We start from the raw sequence: 13543 nt of genomic DNA, 5'->3' as shown, positions 1-13543 counted from the left end.
TACACTACACTTCCGTCAAACACGTACCCTGTACCCTCCAGGACAAAAATCTCTTACAAAGGCACAGGAGGCCACCTGGCGAAAATTCAGACACATTGCTTTCCAAATCCAGTCACCTACGCCCATGCATACCCTGCATTATACACCCCTTACTGTAACTTGTGCCACCAGAGGGCCAATTACTTACACCACATACTATGGGCATGCCCACGAGACCCCCTTCCGCGGGATCTGCAGCTCTCCACCTGCGAGCAGTGGGAAGCCGCTATGCTCCGCTCGGACCCGGTAATCCAACTGCGGGCCATCGAGCGTGCAACCCAGGTCGCCAGAGCTCAAGGGCTCCTGGCCATCTAGCGCGGAAGCACCTGCCTGCCTGACTTCCTCAAATAATAGATGTTAATCCTCCTCCTCCTCCTCCTCCTCCTCCTCCTCCTCCTCCTCCTCCTCCTAGCCTATTTAAACGACAACAGTAGCCACTCTTGACTTTTTTTTGCCATCCACACCGTGCTTTCGCGCCACTGAACGAAGCGCAGTGCTCTGCGAAGCCTTCATAGTGGATAAAAAGCAAAACAACGCTGAAGAGAAGCGAAACAGCTGTTGCGAGCAGCGGTTGGTGCCCGCTTGCGTATGCCCTCGGCGGGCGAGTGGAATATGCAGCCGGGCTCAGCGCGTGCGCGTAGTAACGGCTTGGCACAGGTGTCGAGTACGGACATCCATCCCTCTGCTCCCTCTTCACTCCCGCTTCGCCCTGTAAGAGCGTTTCCTGCGACGCCTGTGTTTGCCTCTAAACCTAATTAACGCCGTCTCTCTTCAAGGAAACGCAGGTGGTGATTTCAGGGTTTAAGCCATGGCTGTTTTGCAACAGCCAGTTGCGAATTGCCGAGGTCTCGCTCGAGCCAGTCGGTTTGTGCTCGTCTTGGCCGTGCGGCTCGACACGTGCAGGCGCAGGTAACACGGATGTTACGTTGTAGGGCACACATTAAACAAAAAAAGTTGCTCATTTTATAGGCGCAGTAGTACGCGGCGTGCTTATCATTCCGCTGAATAGTAAGGATAATTAGTTTTTTAATAATTGACGATACCAAACAAGCCAGGCATCGAAGTTCTTACGCTTTTAACTTCCTCTCGTGGCTAGCTTAATATTTGGCTAACAACAGACTACTTCATGTCGGAGATGAAAGCGACTCAGGCTATGAGAGACGCCGTAGTGGAGGGCTCCGGAGATTTCGACCACCTGGGGTTCTGTAACATTCACTGGCACCGCACAGCACACTGACGCCTTGCTTTTCGCATCCATCGCACAGTGGCCGCTGTGGCCGGGATTCGATCCCGCATCCGTGGGCACAGTAGTCGACTGTCTTAGCCACTGCACCGCCACTACGGGACCCTTCGCAAGTGTATTCGATACGTATGTCGCTGTTTCAAATGCTAATTTTTTTTTTCTCATCATTTACCTGCCATGCCAGTTTCATTTATTCAATCTCCTTATCCTCGTAGGACTCTAAATAATCTTTAGTGGCGCTATGTGTCTCAAGTCCGGTCGCAAGGTCAGGTAAACGGAGTGAGACCGGAGGTCTGAGCAGGTTTTGAATATATATGCAGTTTATTTGCACACTTAAAAAATTTGGTCGACAAAGCAGGGTGGAGTTTAACCTCTTTCTTCCTCTGTGTACTGTGTGTGCACGTGCCGTTACACTACAAAACGCGCACGTACCTTCTATTGTGTTTATCATGCGACAGCTTTCGCCATGAGGTGGTGGGTGTGGCTTGCTCGTACCGGTGGCAATCCTTTGCAGTCGCCGCTCCGAGTTGCGACTACGCGAGAGTCATTTCCTGTGCGTCATCGCACCTGTCCCACAGGTGAGTGCCTTGCGCGAAGAGGGAAGAGGCACGTTTTTATAACACTGATATAGGAGACAAGGAAGGCGAAAAAAGCTCGCGTGTATAACGGTGGAAAGTACCGACGGTTATGTGGCAGAACGTCAGAGGAAATACGGGAGAAAAAAAATAACACCTTGTGGAGTCCTCTGGTTGTCTCTCCTCGTCGAGTTTAAGCCAGGGTCGTGACTTGTGCATATTGTCAGCCCCCTAGATTTTTTTAAAGCTCCTGTCTTTATTGTTTCCGAGTTCTCAGTGCTGTCTTCAAAAGGCCTTCCACCGGTCGCCTAGACGGACCTGCAAACAATGGCAAGTGCATGATGACGCTCCGATAGGATCTGTAAATTACTTTTAGTCGCGATGCTGCAGCTATTTAATAGTTGGCTTCGACGGTTAAGGGTCGGTTAAGGCTCACTTTAACCGAAACCAGCGCCTCCCAACCACCCTTAAAACGTAATGTGAGTGATTATTCTGTTATTCGGTGACCTTGTCCAGAGTGAATTCGTTCCACAGAAAATCTATATCATGACACGGATACGCGGATACTACGAGTGCTGCTTTTCAGAGCAATGTGCAGAAGAGTGCAATGATTCCTCGGAAATCAGGTCAAAGCGGTGTTCTAAAAAGGGATAAGCATATTCACAAATGCTTAGGTAAATGTTCCGGTCGTATGAGAGCCACATTAAGTTATGCATGTGCGTGGTAGCTCGGGGAGAAAAATAAATGGCATACGTGTACTATATTAGAATACAACTTAAAATGGAAAAGAACATATGCTAACGGTAGGCAATGGTTCCCAGCGTGTGTATTACTCCGCTGAAGAGTAAACAGAATCAGTTTTGGATGTTTAAATGAACCAAACAAGCCAGAGGCATCGAAATTCTTGCGCTTTTAATTTGCTCTGGCGGTTTGACTTTTTATTTGGGTTAACATATAAGTCCGTGACCAGTCCCCCTTCATGGATCACTGCCTTGTCGTGGCGGAGGGGCTTGCGAAACTCGATGAAGTCGTGAGCTCTGCTGTATAGGGCCACCCAAGATAGACAGGTCACGGCAGAGAGTTCTGACAAAATGTGATTCACTGGAGATGGTAATGGCAACCCACTCCAGTATTTCCTGCCAAGAAAACCCTATGGCCAGTCACAATACCATTAATGATATGGCGCCGGAAGATGAGCCCCCCAGGTTGGAAGGCGTCCCACATGTTACTGGGGATGAACAAAGGGCGATTCCTAGTAGCTCCAGGACGAATGAAGCGGCTGAGCTAAAGCCAAAAGGACGCTCAGTTGTGGATGTGTCGGGAAGCGACCGGAAATTCCGATGTTGCAAGGAGATATATCACATAGCAACATGGAATGTAAGATCTATGACGCAAGGTAAACTGGATGTCGTCAAGCGAGAAATGGACAGATTGAACATTGATATCTTGGGTATCAGCGAGCTCAAGTGGACCGGAATGGGAGAATTTAACTCCGGCGACCATTATGTCTTTTTTTTGTGGGCACGAATCCAAGAGAAGGAATGGGGTTGCTCTCATAGTAAACAGAAGAATGGGCAAAGCAGTGCTAGGGTACCATCCCGAAAACGACCGAATGATTTCACTTCGGATCCAAGGTTAGCCTTTCAACATAACAGTTATCCAAGTTTATGCACCGACCACTGCTGCTGAAGAAGCTGACGTTGAGAGCTTTTATGCGGACCTACAATGCCTTTTAGACCGCACCCCATCATCAGACGTCGTTTTTCTCATAGGAGACTGGAATGCTAAGGTCGGGAGTGAAGAAATATCCGGAATTATAGGCAAGTTCGGTCTCTGCGAGCCAAATGAAGCTGGGCAGAGGCTAGTAGAGTTTTGTCAAGAAAACAACCTGACCATAGCGAATACTCATTTCAAACAGCCCAAGAGGCGCCTGTACACATGGACTTCACCGGACGGTCTGTACAGGAATCAGATCGATTATATTCTTTGCCGGCAGAGATGGAGAAGCGCTATACAAGCAGTAAAAACAAGGCCTAGGCCTTGTTTTTACTGCTTGTATAGCGCTTCTCCATCTCTGGGGCCGATTGTGGCACCGATCATCAGCTTCTTGTTGCCAAAATTAAGCTTCGATTGAGGAAAACGCAGAAAACTAGAAGGCCTTTTAGGTATGATCTGGATCAAATTCCATTAGAATATGCTGTGGAAGTGAGGAATCGATTTCAAGATTTAGATCTGGAAGACAGAGAGCCCGAAGAGATGCGGACTGATGTTCATGATATAATACAAGAAGTTGCTACTAAGGTAGTTCCAAAGCAAAAGAAATGCAAGAAAGCAAACTGGTTATCTCAAGAGGCTTTGCAAATAGCTGAGGAAAGGAGGATGGCAAAAGTTATGGGGGAAAGAGAAAGATACAAGGTTCTCAATGCGGATTTTCAGAAAATAGCAAGGAGAGATAAGAATGCCTTCCTGAATATACAGTGCCAAGCAGCTGAGGACAACAGCCAATTAAGGAACACAAGAGCTCTTTATAAGACAATCAAATATATCAAAGGAAGCTTCTGTGCTAAGCTGGGCGTGATAAAGGACAAACAAGGCAAGGACCTCACTGAAGCCTCAGAGATAAAGAAGAGGTGGCAGGAATACACAGAAGAACTGTACAAGAAGGACCCGAATGTGCAAACCCAACATAAGACGGTTGTGATTACTGATCTCGAGCCGGGCATCCTGAAGAGTGAAGTTGAATGGGCCTTAGCCAGCCTTGCTAAGAACAAAGCTAGCGGAATTGATAGCATTCCAGCTGAGTTGCTTCAAAACCTCAACCATGACGCTGTTAACATTCTGCATACATTATGTCAGAAGATTTGGACAACCCTGCAGTGGCCACAGGATTGGAGGAGGTCAGTTTATATCCCTATTCCAAAGAAAGGCAATGCCAAAGATTGTTCCAACTACCGCACGATCGCGCTTATTTCGCATGCTAGCAAGGTGATGTTGAAAATCCTCCAAGGTAGGCTGCAGCAGTATGTGGATCGGGAGCTTCCGGACGTGCAAGCTGGGTTTCGCAAGGGCAAGGGAACTAGAGACCAAATTGCTAACCTTCGCTGGATCATGGAAAAAGCAAGAGAGTTCAAACTCATCTACTTCTGCTTTATTGATTATGCGAAAGCGTTTGACTGCGTAGATCACAGCAGATTGTGGCAAGCTCTCCAAGAGATGGGAGTTCCAATTCACCTCATCTGTCTCCTCAGGAACCTGTATGAAGGGCAAGAGGCCACAGTCAGAACTGGGCATGGTCTTACTGATTGGTTTCCGATCGAGAAAGGAGTGAGGCAAGGCTGCATACTGTCGCCCTGCCTATTTAACCTATATGCAGAGTGCATCATGAGGAAGGCCGGTCTGGACGAGTCTTCAGCTGGAGTGAAGATTGCTGGAAAACGTATCAACAGCCTTAGATATGCGGATGATACCACTTTAATGGCAGAAAGTGAAGTGGAACTCAAGAGACTTCTGATCCGCGTACAAGAAGAGAGTGAGAAGTTTGGGCTTAAACTGAACATTAAAAAGACAAAAATCATGGCGTCTTGCCCTATCAAGTCCTGGAGCATCAATGGACAAGAAGTGGAAGCTGTGACAGATTTTCTGTTCTTGGGCTCCAAGATTACCTCGGAGGGAGACTGCAGCCATGAAATTAGGAGACGCCTGCTTCTGGGAAAGAGAGCAAGGGTTAGCCTTGACCGCCTAGTAAAGAGCAGAGACATTAGTCTGCCAACCAAGATCCGTATAACTCGTGCTATGGTCTTTCCAGTTGTGATGTATGGATGCGAGAGTTGGACTGTGAAAAAGGCTGACCGCCGAAGAATTGACGCGTTTGAATTGTGGTGCTGGCGAAGACTCTTGAGAGTTCCTTGGACTGCCAGAAGATCAAATCAGTCGATATTGTCGACCATAAACCCTGACTGCTCATTGGAGGGTCAAATTTTAAAGTTAAAGCTCAGCTACTTTGGTCATCTGATGAGAAGAGAGGAGTCGCTGGAGAAAGATTTGATGTTGGGAAAGGTTGAGGGTCGCCGGAGAAGGGGTAGGCAGCGAACGCGTTGGTTAGATGGCATCCTCAAGGCACTGCAGATGAAGTTATGTGATGTTAGGAAGATAGTGAGAGACCGGAGAGCGTGGCGTGACATGGTCCATAGGGTCACGAAGAGTCGGACACGACTGAACGACTAAACTGAACTGAACTGAACATATAAGTCCAACATGGGACTTCTTTTTGTTGCCCAGAAACTGTATTTGGCGGTTAGTACAGACTTAAGCTTTACCCGGCTATATGAGATTTGATGCCATACGACCTGCATAAAGCTTCTATTCTATGAGAGTTGTGACCAGCTGTTAGCTTAAACGTAGTTTTTGGCATCGAATATTACGCATCTTAGTAAGAATTGGTTACTATAATCTATACTTTCCGCACTGATCTGATTTACTCTCAGAATGCTGCTTATGTCCTGCTTGTAAAACTGAAAAGTTTTGCTTTAAAAACTAAGAGATGCCACTCAGCATTACTGAAGCTGTTCTAAGCGACAGCATGAGAGCCCCGCGTCGCAGAAAACCCGGCGCCAAAAGAATATGTTGTCAGTGATCGAATAATCCGAGCAAAATCAGTTGGAACAGTGCATGGAATGAATAAACCAAAGCGAAAACTGTTAACGTGGTTCCTGTAACACAAACGAAGAGTATCGAAACTTGAAGTAAACTAAGACGTGTATAGGGGGCCGAACTCATGTCCCTCGCTTCGCAAGACAAACGCGCTGCATACGCGCGCGCGCGCGCGCACGCACGCACACGCACACGCACACGCACACACACACACACACACACACACACACACACACACACACACACACACACACACACACACACACACACACACACACACACACACATTCTCACATTCTCACACACTCACATTCTCACACACTCACACTCACACACACACACACACACACACACACACACACACACACACACACACACACACACACACACACACACACACACACACACACACACACACACACACACACACACACACACACACACACACACACACACACACACACACACACACACACACACACACACACATTCTCACATTCTCACACACTCACATTCTCACACACTCACACTCTCTCACACTCTAACTATCTCTCACACTCACATACACTCACACTCACACTCTCTCACACACTCACATACACTCACACTCACACTCTCTCTCACACTCACATACACTCACATACACTCACACTCACACACACACACGCACGCGCACACGCACGCGCACACGCACGCGCACACGCACACGCGCGCACACACACACACACACACACACACGCACACACACACACACGCACACACACACACGCACACGCACACGCACACACACACCCACACACACACACACACACACACACACACACACACACACACACACACACACACACACACACACACACACACACACACACACACACACACACACACACACACACACACACACACACACACACACACACCCTCTTGTGAATTAAAAGAAAAGAAGGGAATGTACAGACGAAATTATGTCGTTGTGCGAGTTGACTGCAAGATATACAGGTGGTAGCGGATGACAAGAAGGAAAGCGGCTCCTAAGTGTCTCTGAAGTTTTTAAACGTTGGGTAAAAAGCACTGCCAATGGGGATTTATATTGGATGGAGCCTTGCATTGCAGGGGGTGGCCGCCCACGTGCTGGAAGGCCACTGTTTGCTTTTTGGGTCGGGTGGCCGGGACGACGTGATTAATTTTGAGACTTTAGTAATAATTAAGCATCCATAAATTTGTAACTAAAGGTAAATGAAGTTGTTTCCAAACGCTCAGGTACTACCAAGAAAGGTCTGGATGACAGTCGCGCAGTAATGGTTCTCTCAGCCTTTTCAGTCTCTCGCTTCACTGTGTTTTGTTTGCCGCTCGCTCGCACACAAAGCACACACGAGAGAGTACGCAGCTTCCGGGAACGTCCTGTACCCGAAAGAATCCTGTATCCTACTCGGGCCATTCTTTTGAAATGGGACACCCCGGATGGTTCACGATCATGCGAACCGCTATACGAGAACTTCATTTCCCTGGCTTCCGACAGGAAACGCGCTTTCCGCTATCCGTCGGAAGTAAAGAAGGGGGGGGGGGGGGGGGATTGTCAATTACCGGCGGCACAAAATGTTCGCTAGTGCAGTGTAAAACGGGAACAAGATTCCACAAGGACGTTCGAAGCAAACTCGCTTGGTATGCATGTGCAGACTCTGAGCGGAAATACACGCAGCAACCAGGCCTGCATCCTTATTGAGCAGAGTGGAAAGTTTCCTAGATACCTCGACGGAGGGGGAGGGGGGGGGGGGGTATCTACCGACCGCACTCGTTGGTGTGCTAGCCATTGGGCAGCCCTAGTATGCCAGCGTCCACTCTTCTCCACACGTAGTGGAGCTGTCCAAAAGAAAACGCACTGAAGATATAGTAATGCCGCGAAGGATATCTTGCTCGTAGTTTCGGTTTGTTCGTACATTTTTGCGTGAGAGTCGTAACTCAAGGTGTGAGCATTTATTTGCCGGTATTTTTGGAGAGGTACGTTTCAAACAGCTGTATATTTCCAGTAGTCACCAGCGTGGGCTGAGCACGGAGGTGGACGGAAAAACTCGAGATAAAATTGAATAGGAAGTGAATAGGAAGAGAGGGTTGGAGAGCGAACTAGAGTTAATGTCATCCTAGCGGATGGGGGAGGGGGGGGGGTGGCGGGCAGAACATTTATTAGTGCGGACAGGATAGATAACCGACGGCCATGTATGGTGGTAGAATGAAGTCATATGGGGAAGGAAAACGCATATGGCCAGGAACGGCGATTTTTGATTTAATGACGTCTCCTCAAATGTATAAAGATGTGGGATGCTGGCGGTTGAGGAGAGCGCCCCTGACACGGACCAGAGCTGTAGTTGGAGAATCGAGAACAGCATTTTTGCTCCTCTTTGCATTGTAACTTGGTCGATATTATAACACGGACGAGAGGAGAACAGCTTTCCTTCATCACTGTCTCGCAGAGCTTCAGAAATAAAATTTCTTAAATTGCTCTTGTTTTTTTTTTTTTTTCACTTCGCTTTACGTACTGTAGTAGCCTCAGAGCTGCTGACAATAATAATAAAAAGATCATGGCACGTCGAGTTGACGTTTTATTTTTAAGGCGCGGTTAAGCGTTAACTTGAGGCGTTCGTTTCCAACAAACGTCAGTTAGCAGACGATGACAGACCGTTATGTTTTTGATGGCCTTATTTATTGGGAGTTTATTATAGGTGATATAATAGTGTCAGAGTGGATTCTGAGCGCGAACGAAAGTGAGATACAGGTCAAGCTTATAAATTTTGTAGGAGGACCTTGGTCGGCTGGTGCTAGACAAGAGTTTCAAGCACTATGGTAAGGACCGACTGACCAGCATGCACGTCACGTGGTTGTGCACCTACGCGTCTGTCTACCACGGTGTCAGAATGTGGAAGGTGCACAGTCTTGTTGTGCCGCATGATCTCTTGCCTTTCATAGTGCTGCAAATAGCGTGGAAACAGAGTTGGGCAGCTCCGTCTATCGGTTGGAATAAAGCCAGACTCAACGTCGCGCTTATCCACCGTAGTGGGAAAACCCCGCAAGCGGACATGGCGGCTGCGGAAATATGTCGCTGAAGATTCAGTTTCGGCTGCGGTTGAGTCTAAAAAGAGACTACAGAACAATGTAAAAATTATGACAAAATATTCTGTAATTCTGTCGTACACGTCAGATTTTTCTGTAGTCCTGCCATACTTTTCTGTCGTTCTGTAGTTTTTCTGTCGCAGATTTCTGTTGTCTGTATTTCTGTAGTACTTTTCTGTCGTATTTATAGAAAACGGTTATGTATACTACAGGAGTTTGTTACAATAACAGGATCCTTGTCAAAAACGGGACAGAAATTCTGTCTTGACAACAGAACATTTTGTGTAGTTTTTTTCCGACTGGGAGGGCTTAGCGTATGTGGTAAGAAGCACTGCAGTTATTTGAGATATTTGAAACAGAGAACATGAATGCTGTCATGTCAGTCTTTGGTTGGACGGTGTAGTGGAGGGCTCCGGTTATTTTCGAGCTCCCGAGGTTTTTACACGTGTACTGACAGGAAAGGAAGGAGTGTATACCGTCCTACCACGTGCTATATGGATGACCCGGCCGAAGGCAATGACAGCAGGCGCCAGCTCACATGCGGTGCGCGGGCGGGATAGATTCTGAGTTTTGCGAGAACGAATTCTAGCGGTATAGTATCATTTCAGCCCGACTGAGCGGGCCTGCTAAAATATATTTTGTGGGCACCAGGTGATGATGTCTGTATGATTCTTCTCCGCTACAGAAGAAAGGGCGGGATAGTTAAACGAGAAAGGAGAGAGAGGACCGGGAGGGAATAGAAATAAATTAAGAAGGAAAATAATAAAATAATAAAGAAAAATGATCCGATCACGCTTTCTAGGCATCCGAGCTTCTGTATCTTGTGAGTCTGCAGCGATACAAGTAAATATTATTGGCAATCCCCCTCCCCCCTTAACGCTTTCATGGACTGCAGGTCCCTTTAAATAAATAGATAAATTAGTGGGTGACCCTTATGAGCAATACGACCGGTAGGCACTGCCAGAATCCGTTTTCCTGAAACAGGCGTAAATCCAAAGCTGGTTATGATGAGGACGAAAACGATCTTCGTGCATTACCTGAGGTTACACCGGAGCCGAAGGAACTTTTATCACGCCAGTCGCGGGCCGCTCGCGTGGCGCCATGGCTTATCAGCGTGAGCAAACACTGACGTTGCTCACTATACAGGTATCACCTCCCTCCCTTCTGGGAAGTAGCTGAGTCAGAACAGATAAGCAGGGCGTGTAGGTAAGGGTTTGCATATGGTAGGGGCGCTTCGCCTGCCGTCGCCGTTATCTTCCCATGAGAAGCTCACGACTACCGCCATCACTATCCGCTCCTTTCTTTTCTGTCACATGCCGATATCTTTCTGTCGCGCGACATGTTTCCGCTTTTGGCAGGTTGCCTAGCCTAATCTTTATCGTCAGCCCCCCCCTCCCTCCGCCCCCCCAACCTGCCTCCCCCAAGTCGACAGTCGGCAAGTGATCACGCTGGACACGACGGAGGTGGCGAGATCCCGGTTTTAAATTTTTCTCTTCACTTAGTTTTCATAGTGCAAAATCAGCGCTTCGAAGTTTAGTCCAGTGGGCCGTGCCCGCAATTCCGCGTCATACTTTAAACCCAAGTGGGCCTGCCTTCAAGGAGACCATGGTTCGGTGTTTGACGAAGTGTGCGACGCGGTGAGACCGAGCCAAGCTGTCATCGGCCACGTTCATCTTCGCAAGGGTGCTGACTGGTTCCAGTACACGTTTCAACGAAATTAACGCCGTTGCGTGTGTAGCTCGGAGAGCGTGTGCCTTAACGGGCCACGCCGACTGGCTGAAGCAAGAACGTACGTAGTCGAACGATTAACTATTAGAATTATTAGTAGATGAATCGGAGAACTCCCGCTCCGCCTGAAGGAGCTTAGACACCAAATTTTGGTGCTGTTTTTCTTCTTTTTCGTGATGCGTGACACATTCACGTACATGGATCCACCACGTGGTCTTGGCATACGACTGCTAAACACTTTCTAATTTTCTTTTCTCACCAGTTTCGGTTGCGGTTTCAGCAGCCGTGAGATAGATGTGACGTCATAATCTAGTCAAGGTCACGCGCAGCATAATTCGTGTTCTTGAGGCAGTCTGGCATTAAAATAACCCACATAAACAGGACCTTTTTGACAGTATTGATACTATTCAAACTCGCGCCGTTAGATCGGTCTGTTCCGATGTTTTATCCTATACCAGCGTAAGCCAATTACAGAACCATGCCTTGCCGGCTTATCCCCCCATACTAAAGTACCGCCAAAATTTAACCGTTTAGGTCCTTTCACCAATCCTACTATTCACTTTATGCAATGTTTATTCAAAATCTATCCATACCTTTGGACGCAGTCTGTCTAGAATGAACAGGCTGCGTGTCATACGTCATGAAATACCTCATATATAGTCAAGGCATGGCGACTAGAATAGTTCCGGCACGCGTTCTACAGTCAATTCAAGCGACGGAAGAATGATTATATCGTTTTTTTTTTTCATCACTCACGTGACCTATAGACTAGACTTTGACGTCACAGCCATCGCTCGGGTGTTGAAACCGAATCAGATGAGGAAAGATACTTGATTATAAATTATTCAGTAGGCGCAGGCGATTATCACGAGGTGATACGTGTACCGTAATGTCTCGCGCTTCATTAAACAGGGATAAAACACGTACCCCAAAATTTTGTGTCTACACGGCTTTAAGTCATTCGATTATAAGTGAACATTCTTGTTCATTGTTTAATTTTTTTTTTGTATGTGAGTGTTGTGAGCGATTCCTTTGCCCGAGGGAGACACAAGGCACACAACGGGCCGTGAAAAAAACATATCTTTATCTCACTGAACTTGACGCCATCCGTCGAGGCACGTCCGGGGGTCGCAATCGGGAATCAGGCAGGATCCAGGCAGGAACCAAAGGGGGTGCGAGGCGCCGGCGCATCTCTCTTTATGATTTCCGAGTGAGGGACCGGTTTTCATTTGGAGGGAGAGGGAACAACTCTTCTAATGTCATTCATTTCAATTGTTTTAGGTTCACGAATCTGCTGGTGCCTTAGCTCGAGTCACCCGGTTGTTGATCATGATAACACAGCGGAATCTTGTTTGTCCGACCACGCAGGTCCGTTTGCACAACTTGGTAAAATAGGGCTTTATTTCATTTTCGGGTGGCTGTCTGCTTTATAATGTTGTAGCTTAGGACTCCGTCTTCCTAATAAGAATGTGTGAGATATATAAGAAGGCACAAATTAAAGAATCGGTAATTCAGTGAGCAGAGACTATATGTACGTGAACGAGGAACCGCAAGGGGAATAACAGGCAACAGACTTTAACCCTCGCGCGTCATACCCTTAAAGCTAGGGCTTAATTTTACTCATTTATAAATACTGCAATACCATGCGGGACTTAAGCAGGGGGGGGGGGGATACAGCATTAATGCACAGTAACATAAGCAAAAAAAAAGAAGGATACAAAGTTCAATAAAGGCAAAAAACAAAATAAGTCATGAAGATACTCCCCAATTCTTTTTTTTTTGTTTTTATTTCTCGCGTAATGAACGCGCTTACGTAGTAAAAGCGTACCTTGCATTTATTACGAATAGTTTTCAAATTTGTAATCGTCCACAATATTATTTTTTCTTCGGGTAATAGACGCGCTAACCACCGTATAACTCCTCAGGTTTGCTTAAAAAAGGATTTCATGTATTGTAATAAATTATGGTTTTAATCGGTCGTTTGCGCATCAGTTTCATGATGTGCGATAGGAATAGAGATTTAAGGCGCGCGTGTGGTAGGCGAAGTCTTACGGATGAAACCTAAAAAAAAAAAAAAAAGTCGACTTTTACGCCTGAAAACACGGAATGTAATCGGGTTGGACGCCTTGAACGGGAACGAATTTCAATTGGCCGAAATTTTAATCTCCCCCTTCTTTTTTTGTATACCCGGGGGTTGCTGTTT

General features: G+C 47.0%; 1 protein-coding gene across 2 annotated transcripts in view; it reads left to right on the top strand.

The window, feature by feature from the left end:
• The window catches only part of Cpes (Ceramide phosphoethanolamine synthase), a 128791-nt gene that overhangs the window by 60117 nt on the left and 55131 nt on the right, over positions 1-13543 (top strand). The window contains exon 1 of one of the 2 annotated variants that reach the window (XM_084576817.1): positions 11061-11401. The exons of the other annotated variant lie outside the window; for it this stretch is intronic. The gene's annotated coding sequence lies outside the window, so the exon portion shown is untranslated. Of the gene's footprint in view, positions 1-11060; positions 11402-13543 lie in introns of those variants that run through there. 2 annotated transcript variants of the gene reach the window in all.

The sequence above is a fragment of the Amblyomma maculatum genome, chromosome 8 (assembly GCF_055883805.1).
Source record: "Amblyomma maculatum isolate TAMU_Amacu chromosome 8, ASM5588380v1, whole genome shotgun sequence".
Taxonomy (NCBI): domain Eukaryota; kingdom Metazoa; phylum Arthropoda; class Arachnida; order Ixodida; family Ixodidae; genus Amblyomma; species Amblyomma maculatum.
Note: the sequence above shows the minus strand (reverse complement) of the source record. Positions and strands in the feature narration are given on the sequence as shown.